This window comes from Furipterus horrens, unplaced genomic scaffold, assembly GCF_987537825.1.
Source record: "Furipterus horrens unplaced genomic scaffold, mFurHor1.1.pri manual_scaffold_1, whole genome shotgun sequence".
Classification (NCBI taxonomy): Eukaryota; Metazoa; Chordata; class Mammalia; order Chiroptera; family Furipteridae; genus Furipterus; species Furipterus horrens.
In genome coordinates this window covers 107,406,822-107,425,875 of record NW_028327171.1, presented here as the reverse complement: position 1 = coordinate 107,425,875, position 19,054 = coordinate 107,406,822, and the positions used below count along the sequence as shown (strand labels likewise).

The window sequence follows — 19,054 nt, the reverse complement described above, 5'->3', positions numbered from 1 at the left end:
AGAGATACATTGGTCATTTGCCTCCCCTACACACCCTGATGGGGTATCGAATCTGAAATCTTTTGGTGCTCAGGATGACGCTCCAACCGAGCCAACTGACTAGGGCTGTCATTTTGTTTAAAGTAAGCTTTCTACCCCTTTTTCTGCTCCTTTGGGACTCATTTAATGTGTATATATTGGTTAACTTGATGGTGTCCCATAGGCTTTTTTCATCTATTTTAATTCTTTTTCCATTTTGTGTCTCTGACCATGAAATTTCTCATGACTTGTCTTCAACTTACTAATTATTTCTTCTGCTTGTTGAGTCTGCTGTTGTAATTCTCTATTGAATTTTTCTGTTCACTCATTGTGTTATTCATTTCCGGAATTTCTATTTGATTCCCTTTTTATGCTTTCTTTGTTGAATTTCTCATTTTGTTCCTGAATTGTTTTCTTTATTTTGTTTTATTCTCTGTGTTTTCTTATAGTTTACTAAGCTTCTTTAAGATAATTATTTTGAATTCTTTATCATGCAGTTTATGGATCTGCATTTCTTTATGGTCAATTACTGGTACTTTATATTGTTCCTTTAGTAATGTCATGTTTCTCTGGTTATTCATGATTATTGTGGCCTTGCAATGATGTCTGCACATTTGAAAATGTAGGCACCTCTTTTAGTCTTTATGTACTGCTTCAGCAGGGACAGCCCTTCACCAGTCAGCCTGGGCAGACTGGCCTGATGCCTGGGTCAGTGAGTGGGTGGGCCTGGTGCCTAGGTCTCCTGGGGTGGAGCTGAATCGTGTCTGGATCTGCAAGGGCCTTGGGCACTGGGATGGGTCTGAGTTCTAGGTCTGTGGACCCTGGCCTGGAGCTTGCAGCTGTGGAGGCTTACCTGACACTGGGTGATTCTAGAGCCTAGGTCATTGGGGACTGGCCCAGTGCCAGGAATCTACTGAGGCCAGCCTTGACCCTGCAGCCACAGCAGCCTGTGACTGTTGGGGGCTGGCCTGAACCCTGGGACTGCAGGGTCTGATCTGGCCCTGGGACAGGCCTGTATCCTGAAGCTATAGCCACAGGCCTAGTGATGGGTATGTGGCAAAATTGGGTTTTTACTTAACCCCTCTCCCCAGGTGAAGGGGACCACTTTCTGTGCTCTGCTGCCTGGGCTTGAGATCAGGATGGCACAGGTAATGTGAAATTCTTCTTCCTACTCTCTTCAGTGAGTGTTGTCTTATTTCCCAGGTGCTGTAATCTCTCAACTGGAATCCTTAGCTCTTGTGAAGGTACTTTTGGGTATGGATAGTTCTTTAAATAGATGTTTATGTGAGTAGCTAAATAATACTGTTCTTCCATTTTGCTGGGGATATTTTCTTTACATTTAAAGTTTAGGTTTTACTAGAATGTACCTTTGAGTTGACCATTGCAGGACAGTTTTTCTGGGTACCTGCTATGCCCTTTCCATGTATAGATTTAGACCTTTTACTTCCAGAAAGTTTTATGGGATTATAGTTTTAAGTTTTAGTTCTGTTTCATTAGTCTGTTTCTGATTTTCAGGGATTGCAAAATATATGTAGGTTGGATCTTCTCCATCTCTCTCCTTTCAACCACTTTTTCTCTGATCACTTTATTTATTTAGTTAGTTATTTATTTATATCTTATTTTCATCCTCTTGGTTGTTTTGCTCTCTTTCCTCAATATTCTTATTAAATCTTTATTTAAATTTATTCTTCCTTAATCACCTTGAAATTCAGTCTTCATTTCAGGTATGATCTTGTCTTTTTCTTCTATTTCTCTCCTGAGTTCAAGCAGTTTTTTTACTTCTGTCTGCTTTTGTACATTTCTGTTATGCATTTTTGAACTTCCCATTACAAATAATTTTTATATTCCGAAATACTTATTTAATCATATTTAATTCACTTTGGAGTCTTATGTTCGAGTTTTTGTGATTGTTTTCTGGAGTGCATGTTCATGTGCTGAAATGTTTTGATCCTCTTTTTTTCTTCTGATAGTACTTTTGTATAGTTGTCAATTGCTTTTATCTATTTACTGTGTGGACAGAGTTGGAAGTTTGAGTTGGTTTATAGGATTTCTATTTTGAGAATGCTTTTATCTGTAAATGTAGTGAAGGGTAGTCTCTTCAATGGATGGCTTTTTGTTTAAGAAGGTCACTGGGGATTTGAGTTGTTTGTTTTAGCTCTTGCGTTTGTGTTTTGCAGGAGTCTAAATTTTCTCCTCTTCCTCTTTACTTCAACATTTAGTCACCAAAAGGCATTTCTCCCTTCCCTTTTTAGCCATTTCTACCCCAGAAGCAATGCCTTTCTTTTTTCTTGCATTTTTCCATTACCATTTATACCCCTTATATGCCTCTCCCCCCTGCCCCACAATCACCATACTGTTATCCACGTGCATGAGTCCTTCTTTCTTTTTGCTCAGTCTCTGCACCCACTATGTACCACCCCCCATAGTTGTCGTCCTGCTCTCCATCTATGAGTCTGTCTCTATTTTACGTGTTAGTTCAGTTTGTCCATTAGGGTGCACATATAAGTGAAATCATATGGTATTTCTCTTCCTCTGACTGGCTTATTTCACTTAGCATAAGGTTCTCGAGGTCTATCCATACCGTCGCAAAGGGTAAAGTTCTCTTCTTTTATGGCCAAGTAGTATTCCATTGTGTAAATGTGCCATAGCTGTTTTACCCACTCATCTACTGACGGACACTTGGGCTGCTTCCATACCTTGGCAATTGTAAATAATGCTGCAATGAACATAGGGGTGCTTATGCTCTTTTGAATTAGTGTTTTGGGTTTCTTTGGATATATTCCCAGAAGTGGAATTGTTGGGTCAAAAGGCTGGTTCATTTTTAATTTTTTGAGGTATCTCTGAACTGCTTTTCACAGTGGCTGCACCAGTCTGCATTCCAACAAACAGTGCAAAAGGGTTCCCCTTTCTCCACATCCTCCTTGCACTTGTTTGCTGATTTATTGATGATGGCCATTCTGACGGATATGAGGTGATATCTCACTGTGGTTAATTTGCATCTCTCTGAAGATTAGTGACATTGAGCATCTTTTCATATGTCTGTTAGCCATCTTTTTGTCCTCTGGAGAAGTATCTATTCAGGTCCTTTGCCCATTTTTTAATTGGATTGTCTCGGGTTTTTTTGGTATTGAGTTTTATAAGTTCTTTATAAGTTTTGGTTATTAACCCCTTGCAGGGCCTTTTTGAGATTGTCATTCGAGTCCCATAGACTTAAGTCCCTTGTTCTGACTGACAAGATGTTTTTCAGTATTTTTGTACTTAGGGTAGACTGCCTCTTTCTGGGCTGATTTTAGCTTAAATTTAGGCCCTCTGTGCCTCTCTTCCCTCATTCATGTCTTTTTTCCAAACTCCTCACTTACCACGCATGTTTTTAGTGGGAGTTCAAGAGGTAGCTCTGCTGGAATTTGGTGTCTGTTTTTCTGTATACAAGTGATTTGAGCCTCTAATCTTACATGTCTTTTAGTTGCGCTGAGTGTGTAGTTTTTGTATGGCTTTATATGTTATTGTTGACCTGAATAGATTTTTGGAGGATGTATAGTATTCACTTGTATAGACATATCATGAGGCTAACCAGTGCTCAGTTTGTTGAATATGTAGGTAGTTTTAAGATATGCACATTATAACTACACCTATAGCTAAATCTTTGTACAGCTGTAATTTGTCTCTAATGAATAAATCCTTAGTATCAACTTTTAAGGCATTTACTCATGCATACTTTCCAGTGCCCTTTAAAAGAGAACCTCCAAGCATTTATTGAGTTTCTGCTGGGTGGCAGACAGTGCACTGACTAAGCACTACAAATACAAACAGCAGCGGGCCCAGTTGTGCTCTCTATCAAGGACACAGACATGAAGCACTTTGTGACAAAAACTGCCCAAAGAATAAGTTCAAAGTATAGGTGCACAGAAGGAGAGGTGCTTTTTGGAACTTTTTTCATTGTAAACAAGCTCACCTCTGTTTTCTCAGAATATTTCCTCAGCTTTCTTACCTTAATGGAAGCCCGGCTTTCCCTGAGGACAACATTTTCCTTGCTGCCCCTCAAGGTGGGATTATTCACTCTTCTACCTGCCCAGTCTCCGTCTCTCTGCTCTCTTCCTATCCTTCAGGCCACCAGCACCTGTCCTTACAGTCTTCCATTAGCTCTCTCTCTGTATGTCCCTCATGCTGGTGCTCGCTTTAGCCTTTGTTTACTTCCCCTATAGCATCTCCCTGTGTGCCTTCACCACACCTTTCTGTACCTTCAGCGGCTCCCACATATGCCCTTCTGGGCCACAGTTATCTCCAGAATTTCCATCCCAGCCACCCAGTTGGACATCTCCACTGGTTACTCTACAAATACCACAAATTCAAGATGTACAGAACTGAACTCATTTTACCTCAGATCTCCTCTTTCTCCTGTTCTCTGGATCTGTTTGTGGCATTACCAGTTTTACTAGTTACCTGGAAACCTAGACACATAAGCCTTGACTCCACTTCTTTGCCTTTTCATCATTTTCCCTCTGCTTCTCTTTCCCTTCAGGGAAATCATTTCTCTGCCCCTCTATATTCTCATCCTGTCTCTGCTCTCATGCCCCACTCTGAAATCTCTCCACCCCTCTTCCCCTTCCTTCTTACCATTTCTTCCTCTCACTTATTTTTCCTATTTCTTGATTTTTGCTCATTTTTTCCATCTCCCCCCTACTTTCTTCCCCATTTATTCCTTCTGCATTCCTTGTTCTCAGACTCTCCTCAACCCTTACTGCCCAGGTATGGTTCCTGGTCATGTCCCTGATCTTCTTCCTTTAGACAATTAATGTTTGCATGGGACAGCTCGAGGGCAGAATACCATTTCTAAAGTGTGGGGCAGAGGAGAACAGGGTGGGCAGAAAGTACCAAGTACTTCTAGACTAGAAGCAAGTTTGCTGTTTCTTCCTTTTCTTTCTGCACCAAGAGGTAGACCTGTGTTTGTCTTCTGAGCATACATGGGTTCCCGAAGGACAGCTCTGGAGTGCCTTGAAAGCCATAGTTAAAACTTGGTGCAAGAAACACCCCCAGAAAGTCCCAAACCTGACCAAAGGAACCTGAATAATCAAGAATTAGGCTTTTTTAAAGTGTCAGCTAATCTTGGTGTGCTTAATGGTGGCTCTTTTCCACAGTCTTTTTGAGGTTCAGTTCATCTTTACCCTTTATCACAGTTTTAGTCTTGAGAGGCATGACTAATAATTTCAGGAGGCATTTGAGTTGAATAAAGGGTGTTTTGAACTCCTAAGTTGTTCTGTTAATGACAGCTGCTCAGAAAGGAATCAGGGATCTATAAATAATGGTAGATTAGCACCTTGAGTAGACTGTCAGGAATTAAATAGACAGCTTGCTCTTAAAGATAGATTTTTTGGAGCTGTAATATATTGTTTCTTTATTGACCTATAAGAAAAGAGAAAAACCAAAGAGTATGTGACAATTTAAGGAAGGAATCATTTTTGTACATATATATGTCTAATATAGGTGGTTTAATTTTTGATAAAGTAAGTAGGATAGAATCTCAAACTATAATTAGTTTATTATGTTTTTCTTTTTGATTTTTTTTTTTAATTGAGAGAGAAAGAGAGAGAGAAACAACGATTTGTTGTTCCGCTTACCCATGCATTCATTGATTGACTCTTGTATGTGCCCTGACTAGGGATCAAACCCGCAACCTTGTTGTATCAGGATGATGCTCTTACCAATTGAGCTACCTGGCCAGGGGTCTTTATTATGGTTTTTGAAGGGACATAAGATGAATATGTTGTTTGCCCTGCTGCAGTGGTCAAAACGGTTATTGTTTCCAGGGAGGAATGGACACTCGAAATCACTAAGTAATTACAGAATTTATAGCTTACCAGAATATAATTTTATATTGAAAATATGGTTCTGGTGAAAGGTTCTATGGTAATCTAGTAATACATTAAAATTACCCCAAAATTGAGTGGGCTAAAACAGCAGACATTTTCTGTCTCCTAGTCTCTGTAGGTCAGGATATCAGGAGCAGCTTGGTTGGTTTTGGTTCAGTTTCTCTCATGTGTGCGGTCAAGTATCAGGCAGGACTGCAGTCACTGGAAGACTTGGGTGTAACTGAAGACCTGCTTTTAAGGTATAGCCCATTCACATGCTGTTGGCAGGAGGCCTCGGTTTCTCACCATTTGGTTTTCTCCGTGTAGAACTGCTGGGATGTCCCTCTGACATGGCAGCTGGCTTCCCCCAGAGTGAATGACTGGTCCAATGGGCAGGGGAAGAAGGAAGCAACAGTGTGTTTATGATCCAGTCTCTAATGTCACACACCATTACGTCTACTTTTTTGTATTCGTTTGAAGCAAATCTCTGAGTCCAGCTTGCACTCATGGGGTGGAGAACTAAGTTCTACCTCTTAAAGGGAGGAGAATCAAAGAATTTGTGAGCATAGTTTAAAATCATCACAGGCTTGTTTTGCCTGATTTTATACTTCCTATGGTTGGAGTTAGTATAGCTTAGTAGTTAAGAGCATGCACTCTGAAGCCTAACTGCCTTGGTTTAATTCTGGTTTTTCTACCACTTACAGATTGTGTGATTTAGCATGAGTTACTTACCTTCTCAGGACCTCATCTTCCTCGTCTATACACTGAGGAAAATAATAGCACCTACCTCATGAGAATGTATGCAAAGTATGCTAGTTAATGTAAGTAAAGGATGAACAACTGTGGCCGATGCATAGAATGCTCTTAATACATAGTAAGTTATAGTATCATTGGTGTAGTTTGAGCTACAATATAGCCTAATTTGTTTCTCCCTTTATTTCCTGTAATCTAAAGAATTGCTTGGTCTAACTGATAACCACCTAATACAGAGTTTCTGGTCACCTTGTCAAGTTCTTTAGGATTACATGGATACATGGTAGGAGGCAAGTGAGCTGGTGACTCTCAGTATAGATTCCACCAGTAGGGGGGTGTCCTGCTAGGGCTTGAGCTTCACAGTGACACACTGTGAGGAAAGTGGAACCCTCTTCACTCTAAAACTAGCCTGGAAAGGCTTTTCTCTTAACTTAACAGGAACCTGCTCTGGGAAGTGTGATCTCTGTTCATTATTCTTATGGTTCATTTGCATATTCAGCCCATAAATGTTTACTAAATTTCTTTAGAGTTCAAAGTAAAGTGATCCCTCACAGTACTTTATTTACTGTAGAGAATCAAGTAAAATACATATTTCCTAGTTCTCTGAAGTTTATCTCCTTTCATAACATTTTCATCTCATGTCTGTGGCTGATATGCTTAGAGTATGGTTCTCATGGCTGGAGCTTTTCTTTTAAACCTCTGTACAGGCACCCTGGCCAGAGTGGCTTAGTTGGTTGGGCATCGTCTTGTAAACCCAAAGGTCACCAGTTCAATTTCCCGTGCCTGGGTTGAAGGTTCGGTCCCAGGTCGGGGCACATTCGAGAGGCAACTGATATCTCCCTCACATTGATGTTTCTCATTTCTCTGCCTCTCCCCTTGCCTTCCCCTCTTAAAAAAAGAAAAAGAAAAGAAAAAATTTAAAAACCTCTGTAGGGGGACAGGATAATTATAAATCCAGCACTTAAAGAAAATGATTTATTAAAGAATAAGCATCTATTATGATAGTTAAATACCTCAGTAAATACTGCATTTATATCTGGGAGGTCTTGACCTGGCATTGATTGCCACATTCTTGGCTCCAAAAAGATGTTTTTAAAAGGTACTCACAAATACCACATGTCAAAATTGCAAAAGAAAGCATCTTTTTTGTTTTGTTTTTAGACATAATATACTAGTGATTTTTTTAAATAATTTATTTAGTTGTTTATTTATTTATTTTATTTTTAGAGAGAGGGGAAAGGAGAAAGAGAGGGAGAGAAACATCACTGTGTGGTTGCCTCTCACTCGTGCCCCAACTGGGGACCTGACTGGGAATCGAACCAGTGACACTTGGCTCGCAGGCTGATGCTCAATCCACTGAGCCACAGTAGCCAGGGCTCTAGCGATTTTTTTTTTGAAATATGAACTCTTTCATAAATGATAAAGAAAATTGTTAACCAGAGGAATTGTTACACCAAAATTTTATCGTATTTCTTTATTTATGCCATTAGTCTTCGTGGCTGCAAAGTATAATTGAAATAGCTTCTTTAAAAACTGTTACCTAGTCCTGCACTCGAATATACTTTGACTGCTTAAGGCCATCCAAATTCCTTTCAGATTTTGGGTTCATTTTCTCATCTGTAAAAGAAAGAGTATGTAAGTAGGATTACATTGGCTCTCCATGTCAGGGTTCTGACTGCTGTGCTTTAACCAAATGAGGATCTCTTTTTCCCATGTAATAGGTCTGTCTTTTTGCTCTACCGTCAGTGTTGTGTGGCTTCTGTATCCATGCATGTGGTTCCATAGTTACAAGACGGCTATGATGAGTTATGTGGTGTCATGTCACATTCCAGAAACTCTCAGTTAATTTTTTTCATTGATTAGAACTGTGCCACATGGCTTCCTCCAATTCTACAGGATTCCAAGGAAGTGAGTGTTTTAGCAGGGTACGAATACTGCTTCCCATAAGATAAGCACTCTGTTAGCAGGGAGGAGAGGGAGAATCCACAGTGAATAAGCAACTAGTAGTGGCAGCCACAAAGGATTTGGATGGTTGCTCAAGTCTCAAACCTGTTGAGTCCATCCACTTGGAAAAAGAGTATAGTGATATTCTAGTACTTCATGTGAATAGTTAATCTGCTTTATATTTTTAAAGTTGGATTTGAGATGCAGAATCATTGATTGGTTTATCCTTAAGTAATATACATGGTCATAAATCTCAGTAATGACCTTATATATGATCTCCTTCTCCCAGCAAAGACTTCATTAGAATAGGGGGTACTTGAATAAATAAACTCTTCCAAAAGCTGTTTGGATTATAATGTTTTATTCTATATGATTTTATGTTTGCTAAAATAATTATAAATCGGCTATTGTAAATCAGCTATGTGTGAAAACAATTACACATTATTTAACTAAAATTGTACCCATTTTTGTTTTTAATAGAATTTGCAATATTAAATCGGTTGTGGAAAGTTTTTTTAAGTGAAAAGGCTTTATATTCTAAAGTAACCTTATTTCTATGTAAAAGTAACATATGAACATTGTAAAAAAGATATTCAGCTAATACAGAAAGACAAAAAGAAGAAAATTATCTAATTACCCAGAAATAATTATTGTTACCATTTTGATATGCATTTATATGCATATAAAGCATGTGTATTTTAGCATAATGTATTTTAGGATTTAAGTAGTAGAGTTTGACATTATTTGTGAACATAGTTCAGTGGTAATAAATATATTAACTGAGATATCGCTTGACATAAAACTTTGGATAAATAACTCCATTTCAGCCTTCAGAAGGTAAATAAAAGTTAGTATTTAATTTTCATTATTTATAGCTGAAAATGTTTAAAGTTGGGTTTTTGAAAAGTTTGGCATTAATAAAGTCTTACTTGATTTATCTTATAACAAGAAATAAAAGATTTTGCTCCAAGCCTAGAATTTCCTTATTTGTCCCTGAGGCCGTTTATTTATTTTGTGGGCTCACAATTGAAATATTATCAGAATAATAGCAGATGATTGAAATGAAAATAGAATTATTTTACAATGACCATTTAAAGTTCTATGTAGGTTTGAGTCTTTTTGTACCTGAGCATTCATTTGCCTATCATTTTCAAGCTGCAGATATATTCCACCTCCCTAGTTAAATTTAGCTGAGGAATTGTTAGGTTCAGGTTATAATTGCTCTTTCTCTTCTCTTCGCTTTCCCAGCCTCTGCAGTACTTGACAAGCTTCACTCTTGCAAGCAGTGTTTTCAGGGTGTGTCTTTTATGTGCTGTTGACAGGCTCTTTCCATGTTCTGCTGGCCTCCTCCTCAGTGAATGCCACCACCACCTCCACCCCCGCATTAGTGCAGGGATGAGAAAATAGAGCTGGTCACAGTCATTGCATTTTTAAACATCTAGTCTATGAACAGTCCTCAACTGACCCTTTCTTTTATCCTTCTTAGATCTCTTACCTACAATAAAAGTCAAGTTTCACCCAAATGGTTCTTGGTGCTTTGAATACTGGCTCAAGAATCCAATAGCTAGGCTTTTCTTAAGTTTGGGTAACAGAGAAAGTGAAAATACTGTTTTCCACTTAAAAACACTTTAATGTTATTTATTGGACAAGTAACATTATATAACATAACAACGCAATTCATTTAAAGAAAAGAAAAAATGACCCTAAATTCTGTAATTCTGGTCAACAGTTTTGTTTTCCTGTGTTTCTTTCCAGGCCTGGTCTATACGCATATGCAGTTTTTACTTCGTTATAATCAGAGTGGCTATCATTTGATTTCTGAGTTTTTTCTTTTAATATAATTATTTTGTATTTTGTTATATAATCTATAGTGATAGTCAAATTTCTCTTGTAGGTAATTTATTCACAAGGGTACAAAATTCAAAAGACACAAAAGGATATACAACAAGAAGAAAGTCCCACCCTGGTTTTCCAGCTATATAGTTCCCGCCCCCTTTTCCCAGAGGTTACTGCTTTCCCTGATTCTTTGTAATTTTTTTTAAGCTTGATCCTTTCCCTTTATATACCAGTTTCCAGAATAATGTACTGGTTTTTCAGAATCCTCTAAAGAAGACCAGTGAAAGTTTGTAGGGGTTTTTCCCCACATAAATTTTTTTTAATCTTTAAAAAGGTTTGGGTTTGGTTTTTAGTCAGGCAGCAACACTTCTCATCAGTCTGACATCTCTCTTACCACGTCAGACTGGCTTTAGCTAGCAGTACTTCATTAAATCCAAAAGGAGAAAAAAAAGTTTTTAATTTTGAGGGAAGAATCCAGTTCTGAGAACTGTTAACATTAGTCTGTAATTTAAAACAAAATGAGCCCTGGCTGGTGTGGCTCAGTTGGTTGGGTGTCGTTCCGCAAGGCAAAGGGTCGCTGGTTCAACTCCCTGACGGGGCTCGTGCCTGGGTTGTGGTTCAATCTCCATCCGGGCACATGCAGGAGGTGGCCTATGGATGTTTCTTTCTCACATAGGTGTTTCTCTCCCTCTCTTTCTCCCTCTCTTCCCCTCTCTCTAAAAATAAATAAATCTTTAAGACAAAATGAGGGCTAATATTTCATGTTACTTTATGTACCTTTCTTCTCATACAGAACCAAAGATATAATTTTCCTCAGGCAGGCACTAACACTGTGCTCACATTCTCTCTCTCTCTCTCTCTCTCTCTCTCTCTCTCTCTCTCTCTCTCTCTCTCTCATTTTATCATCACAAACTCATGAATTTTAACATATTTGATATGATTCAGTTCATTGCCGCTCTTCTTTTTAATTCTTGAATTGGCCGTCTTTGGTCATTGGGAACATCTTTAGCTTGTCTCCCAAGTTCTTTTTGACAAGAACCCCAGTCATCTTTGATAACTTCCTTGCTTTATGATATAAGATGGTTCAGGCTCATCTTATATTCACTAATATTTTAAAATTACTATAAAATACCTCATCAAAATAGATGTATCATTATGTCTTCCTTAGTGGGGAATGTTTAGGTTGTTCCCATTTTAAAATATTATTAATAATTTTTCAACCAATATTTCTGTTGATATATAGACAGTTTAGTCTTTGGTTTATGCCTTTTGTGTACGTTTTCAGATATTACTAATTCAAAGAATATGAATATTATTTTAACTCTGAAAAATATTGCCAAATTGAATTGTAAAAGGATTGGGCCATTTGCAATATATGAGTATGGTGGTTTTAATATAATGCCAATATTTATGTATTCTGATTATTTTTAATATTCACTAAGTCAATAATATAAGATCATAGGTACTTTTGTTTTATTGCATATTTTGCTAATTCTGAAATTTAAAATAATTCCATGTTTGTTTACTATATAAAGTTCATTTTCATATGAATTGACTATGCCCTTGCTTTTTTTTCCAGTTAAGAGTCTTGATATTTTTTTTAAGAAAAAAGCAATTTGTATTCTTTATAATATTTTGAATGTTAATCTTCGTCATATTGGTTTTATATCACTTAATTTTGTTTATTTATATATTGACTAATAACCACTGGATTTGAAACATAAATATTAATTTGTTGTATTTAGCTATCTATGTAAGCTTGGCAAGTCACTTTACCTCTCTGGACCTCCTTTTCCTCATCTATCAAGTATTGGGTTGAACTTGATCTCTTAAATCCATTCTAGCTCTGACAGCCAAGATTTTCTTAGCTAATGATCACCATATTTAAACAACTGCTCTGGTTCCTTACTCTTGTAAATAGAGAATCTTTATCATTGGAAAACCTTTCACAACCTTCTAGCAAAGTTTAACTTCATCCACCTCAATATTCATTTCCTATGTACATGGTTTGGGAGAACTCTGAGAAAAAACATGGTTTGATAAAAATAGATTTCTTGGTTTGCTTAAGTGAAATCCTGTGATTGTTGGTCTTTTCAAGTCACAAGGGAATGACTCTATTCTCTCAACCTTGTCATTAGATCCTGTATTATTTCAAGTGACCATTGGATCGGGTTCAGCCTTCTGAAAAAGCTTTACATAAAAGAATTTTCTGAAGTATATTGAGACAATATTTAATAAAATTTTAAAATAGAGGTACTAATAAAAAATTTTTTTTTATCATCTAGTATCCTGGGTACTTAAGGGATTGTTAACACAAGTTAGGAAAATATGGCTATAAATGAGTTCAACTATCAATTTTATTTGGCCCTGACAGTTTTATAAAAATTTTAAAGGAAAATTTATGATATAGTCTTGCTGATGAAATATATATTGAACCATTTATATTTCAGGTCTGCTATAAGCAGTCTTGTCTAACACCCGGAGCTTATAAACAATAAAAATAATAGGTTGGCAGCCCTGGCCAGTGGCTTAGTTGGTTGGAGTGTCATCCTGTACAACAAAAGGTTGCAGGTTTGATTCCCAGTCAGGGCACATACCTAGGTTGCAGACATGGGAGGCAGTCAGTCGATGCTTCTCTCTCACATTGATGTTTTTCTCTCTCTCCCCACCCCATTTCTCTCTCTGAAATCAAGAAAAATGTTCTCAGGTGAGGATTTAAAAAATAACAAAAATAAAATAATAGGTTGGTGAATTTGTTGTTGGAATGCTAGCTGCAATATACAGGTTTGAGTGCGTTTCCATGACTTGTAATTGACTCATTGTGTCCTCTTAGAGAATAGTTTCTAATATCTTTCTGTCTTCATCTTTTTCAAAATGTGACAGCCTTTTATGTTATCTTCAGAAAGGTTGGAAATACATGTCATTTTTTTGGTCTGTATTTTGCTTTCATTCAGAGAGACTTTCAGTAACTTTATTCTTAAAGAGTAGGTCCCCCAAAAGTAAACACACAAATTAAAAGCCTCCAGATAATTGATAAAGCCCTTAAAGATCTCATTTCATTCAGAGGCCTGTGAGCCCTTCAGCTGAGGTCAATTTATTGTTACTTTTTACATGTAAGAACCTTAATTAAGTGGGAGAAGAGCAAGCTGCCAGTGGCAGACACTTTGACAGCTGGCTATCTGAAACAGAGGAAACAGGAAGGAAAGAAAGAGAGAGAGAGAGAAAAGGAAGGAAGGAAGGAAGGAAGGAAGGAAGGAAGGAAGGAAGGAAGGAAGGAAGAAAAAGAAAGAAAGAAAGGAAGGAAAGAAAGAAAGAAGGAAAGAAAGAAAGAAAGAAAGAAAGAAAGAAAGAGAAAGAAAGAAAGAAAAAGAAAGAAGGAAGGAAGGAAGGAAGGAAGGAAGGAAGGAAGGAAGGAAGGAAGGAAGGAAGGAAGGAAGAGAAAGAAAGAAAACCATATAAAGGACATCCAATAAACTAGAAATTACCTACAGTCAAAGCCTTTTTTAGTTTAGAGAGAGGGGAAGGGAGGGAGAAAGAGAGGGAGAGAAGCATCAGTGTGAGAGAGAAAAATCGATCAGTTGCCTCTCACACGCACCCCGACCAGGGACGGAAACTAGAGTGTAGGCAAGTGCCCTGACTGGGACTCAAACCAATGACCATTTGGGTTGTTGGGATGACACCCAACCAACTGAGCCGCACCAGTCAGGGCTAAAGCCATTTAATAAATAGAGACATGGCTCGAAGTTATTTAATATATAGAGCACCTGTTTCTGTTTCTTTTATGTACACTGAATTATATAACTGAACTGTTTTCTCTCCTTATATTGGTTGTAAAGGACCTCAGAGCCAAGTTTGTGATCTGCCCCAAACAAGTACACAGGCCTTCTCTACATCTGTTTATGTATTAATCTCTCCCAGTTTCAAGATATTTTTCTACCTTTATTTTCCCAATGCCCATCTTTCTACCTTATGTTTTTAATGCGTACCTTAGTGTTTTTCCAGCTTTTTTTCAAGTTTTCCTAATGTCTAAGAGGAGTATAGCTCCATCCCAGGGGACTGAGAGTAAAAGTCAGATAGCCTGCCATAAATGTGAAACACGTTTGAAGCAACCCCCCATTTTTGTTTTAGTGTAAAATGGATCTCCCCCTCTGCCCCCCAGCCAAATTATTTTTCGGGGAAAATCCATGAACATGAACTATGTATATATCCTATGGTTTTATCTCCTGATGTATACATTTCAATTTAGTAAACAATAAGCATAAATACACTTAGTAACACTATCCTTTTAGCACAAAGAAAATGTAATGTCCTCTTAGTACATCTTTTAGAAATGCCAACCTTAAATAAGTCCAGAGCTTATATAAATGCTATACTTTTACTGTTGTACTTAGTGTAGGACACAAATTTCTTTTGTCAGAGTGCAATAAAAATAAATTAGCCCTGGCCAGATTGCTCAGTTGGTTGGAGCATTGTCCTGTACACCAGAAAGGTTGCGGGTTTGATCCCAGGTCGGGGCACATTCAGGAGGCAACCAATAGATTTTTCTCAAATTGATGTCTTTCACTTTCTCTCTCTCCCTCTCTCTCTCTGTCTCTCTCTCTCTCTCTTCCTTGCTGTACAACCAATAAACATAACCTCAGGTGAGGATTTAAATAAATAAATAAATAATTTAAAATTTTTTACCATGAGATATATATTATTTCCTAAGAGGTCCCTTAAGTTTAACAAAATGATTATGAAAAATTTAGTTTAAAATTATGTTTAGAGACTTCTGGCCAAGATGGAGCATGGACAGACACACGGTGCCTCCCTCCACAACCAAGAAGGAATACAGCTACCTCAAAACTGGAAACAACCAGAAGTTCCAGAAAATCAAACTTCATGGAAGTCTAGCAAACAAAGATATAAAGAAGAAATACTCATCCAGACAGGTAGGAGGGGCAGAGCCGAGGCAGAGAGGATGCTGTATGGTGGCAGCAGCAGCAGGCCAGCAGAAAACACAGTTACACATTTTAAAGTCAGCGGGGACACCTGGGGAGCATTCCCAGCTCTTCACTAGACCTAGCAGCTCACGGTCCCAGCACTGGGGAAAATCAAGCCTCATTGCTTCTGACTGTGCAGACCAGTGGGGAGTTGGGGTGGAGACAGAAACTACCGGTCTCTCAGCAGAGTCTGCTTGTTTAAAGGGCCCCCATGGTTCTAGAATGTCCGCAGACCCACCCATTCTTGGAACAATAGCCAGGCCAGCAGCTAGAGCAGCACCAGTCTGGTGAAGAAAGTGGGAGAGGTGCCTGAAAAAGGGGTGAGTGCTGGGCAGGTTGTATTGTTCCCTCTCGGACCCCTCCCCCACATACAGCGCCAAAATGTGGTGAAACAGGTCGCCCTGTACTGACGAATCTCTAAGGCTCCACCCCTTACAACGTAACAGGAGCGACAGCTCTACCTGGGACGCAGAGGCAAACAAACACAGGAGCTTGTCAGAATGAGGAGACAGAGAAGTGTGGCCCAAAAGGGGGAACGGATCAAAGTTCCAGTGGGAGAACTAAGCAACGAGGAGATAGCCAACCTCACAGACGCAGAATTCAAAACACTGGTGATAAAGATGCTCACAGGCTTTACAGATATGCTTGAGTGCAGCAAACACATAAGAGAAGAAGTGAAGTCTATGCTAAGTGAAACGAAGGAAAATCCACACAAAATCAATGGTGAAGGGAAGGAAACCGGGGTTCAAATCAATGATTTGGAACTAAGGAAGAAAAAAACCGTCAACCAGTGCAGAATGAGGAAGCAAGAATTGAAATATTTGAGGAAAACTTCCCAAATTTTGTGAAGGAGGTGGACATACAGGTCTGGGAAGCTCAGAGAGTCCTGGGCGAGCTGGACCCAGAGGGGTCCATGCCAGGACTCATCATGATTGAGATGCCAAAAGTGAAAGATAAAGAGAGAGTCCTGGGGGCAGCAAGAGAGAGGTGGAGAATTGCCTAGGGGGGTGCCTATAGGACTATCAGCTGATTTCTCAGAGGACACTTTGCAGGCAGGAAGGGACTGGCAAGCAGTATTCAATGTGAAGAAAGGCAACCTGCAACCAGGACTACTCTATCCAGCAAAGCTATCATTTGGAATGGAAGGGCAGATGAAGTGCTTCCCAGACAAGGTGAAACTAAGAGTTCATCGTCACCAAGCCATTATTATATGAAATGTCAAAGGGACTTACTTAAGAAAAAGAAGATCAAAACTATGAACACTAAAATGACAACAAATTCATAACTATCAACAACAGAATCTAAAAAAAAAAAAAAAAAAAATCCAACTAAACCAACCAGAATGGGAACAGAATCATAGGTATGGGGATCATTTGGAGGGTTATCAGCTGGAAGTGGGGAGAGGGAGAAATGGGGAAATGGTGCAGGGATTAAGAAGCATAATTGATTGGTACAAAATAAACAAAGGGAAGTTAAAAATAATACAGGAAAGGGTGAAGCCAAAGAACTTATATGCGCGACCCATGGACATGAACTAAGTGGGGTGGGATTGCTGGAGGGAAGTGGGGTACTGGGCAGAGGGGAGCAAAGGGGAAAAATTTGGAACTACTGTAACAACATAATCTCTAAAATATACCTAAAAAAAGAATTATATTTAGCTATATTTCAGTTTTCAACAATTTTCTTAATTCTATTAAGGAAATTATTATTGTCACTTTGCTTTACATCTCTTCTTACCGATTTCCATTTTTTAAATTATATTATTAATTTAGTATTATTAATTTAAGCCTTTACACTATGTTCTGTGACCATAATTACTGTAATTATTAAGTCTTGGCAATACATTTGAATGCATTCATTGCCTACTATGGGCCCTTTTACCATGACTTCTCCATTCCTGAATTCTTAATTTTGATTTATCTCTTGTTTGACTGAATTTCTGAATAAAGGTGTCTCTGAAGAATGTTAGTTGCATGGGTACTATGTGACAGTCTCTCTCATTATTTAGTGATGTTTACCTTTTGTCATTGCACTAGAATGCTATCTTGGTTGGGTATAATATTCTTGAACATACTTTCTTTCCCTTCGACCTTTGTAGCATTGCTTCATTGTCTTCTGACATTGGATGTTGCTGTGGAGAAGTCTGAAGCCAGGCTGATTTTCTTACCACTTTGTAGGTAACTTGCTTTTTTTGTCTGGATTCATGAAGTATTTATGTAACCAGGAAATTTCTTGGTTTTATGCATTCACTATCACTTGTTTCTGGAACACAGTGTATTCTTTCAGTACAAATTGAGTTTTTTCATTTCTTGGATTATACCCTTGAATACATTTTCTGTCCCTTGTATTGGGTTCTCTACTTTGGGAATAACAGTTATCCTTGTGTTGGACTGTCCTTATTTTTCATAATTATTATCTTCCTTCCAGTTGCTTTAATATTTGGCTTTCCCCTAGATGCTTTATTTTAATTTTTCTTGCATTATGTATGTATGGTTATTTCTTTTCACCTTACTAAAGTGTCCAGCCATTTTATTTGCTCTGATATAGATGTTACTGAATTCTCCCTGACTGCATTTTGACAATATTCAAGATTTAATTGTTTTCCTCTGTGAGCTACAGTTTAAGGATTTGAGTTTATCTGTTTTATATATTTTTCTACACTGAGGGCATGGGGTAGGGCTTGGTAAAATGCATAGATATTAAAACATAATGCTTCAGTAATTAAAACGATGTATATATGTATTGATATAAAAAGATCTTTGGGATCTTTTTTAGGGAAGAAAAGCTATAGAACAATGTGTATCAAATGCTGCTATTATGTTAAAAAATTGGGGAAAATGTGTGTAAATGTATCTGTATACATTTGCTTACATACTTGGTGTTATATGTCTAAAATATAGACCTGTAGTGATAGACAAGGAATTAATAATTTATTACCTGTGGGAAAGGCACCTTGGTGGTACTTGGATGGGATTGGGAGCAAGACTTTTCTCTGTATGCTTTTTATACTTTTAAAATTTTGAACAGTGTAAATGAATTATGTAAAAACATGTGAGCTGTTTCTCTTCTGAGATTTAGTTGCTCCATTCTGGATTCCTCAGCCCCGCAGGAAGTACATCTCATTCCCATAGCGAACTTGGTACCCGTCCTCCTCCAGCTCTACGGGGCCTGAAAACCTTGGCATAGATGAGTTGGCTCCTCATTGCTCTGTACATCCCCATCACTTTCCAGGCTCCATGTTTATCACACTCCAGTCAGAAATGTATATTTCTCTCCAAATCTGGCCCTAATAGTGAAAATTCTCAGGATTTTATTGATTCATTTTTGAGGGGAGGAGGTAGAGTAAGAGGTGTACAATACTCTTTCCTCTCTTGGTTAGCACTTTAAAAAATATATGGCATAAAGTTGTACCCCATTTCTTTTTGGTTGGAGCTTGGGACTTTTTCTTGTTATTGAATTTGGTTACTTTTATTCAGTGGATCCTGTATTTGGGTAGGAAGATTCTGATTTTACTTGCCATCATTTAGTTTAATTTCTGGCACCAACTTTGTGTCTCTTGCCTTATTTTGTTTGATCTGGTCTCTTTTACCCATGTTTTCCTTGATGGTTGGCTCCTTCACAGATTGTGGGGTCCATCTGAACATTATCCTGCTCTCTTCCCAGCCTATGTTGATG

The 19,054-nt window shown here is 38.1% G+C and overlaps 1 protein-coding gene across 3 annotated transcripts in view; it reads left to right on the top strand.

Annotated features, from left to right (window-relative positions):
- The window catches only part of HACD2 (3-hydroxyacyl-CoA dehydratase 2), a 108,854-nt gene that overhangs the window by 38,853 nt on the left and 50,947 nt on the right, over positions 1–19,054 (top strand). Inside the window, exon 1 of one of the 3 annotated variants that reach the window (XM_090277577.1) lies at positions 17,490–17,556. The exons of the other annotated variants lie outside the window; for them this stretch is intronic. The gene's annotated coding sequence lies outside the window, so the exon portion shown is untranslated. Of the gene's footprint in view, positions 1–17,489; positions 17,557–19,054 lie in introns of those variants that run through there. 3 annotated transcript variants of the gene reach the window in all.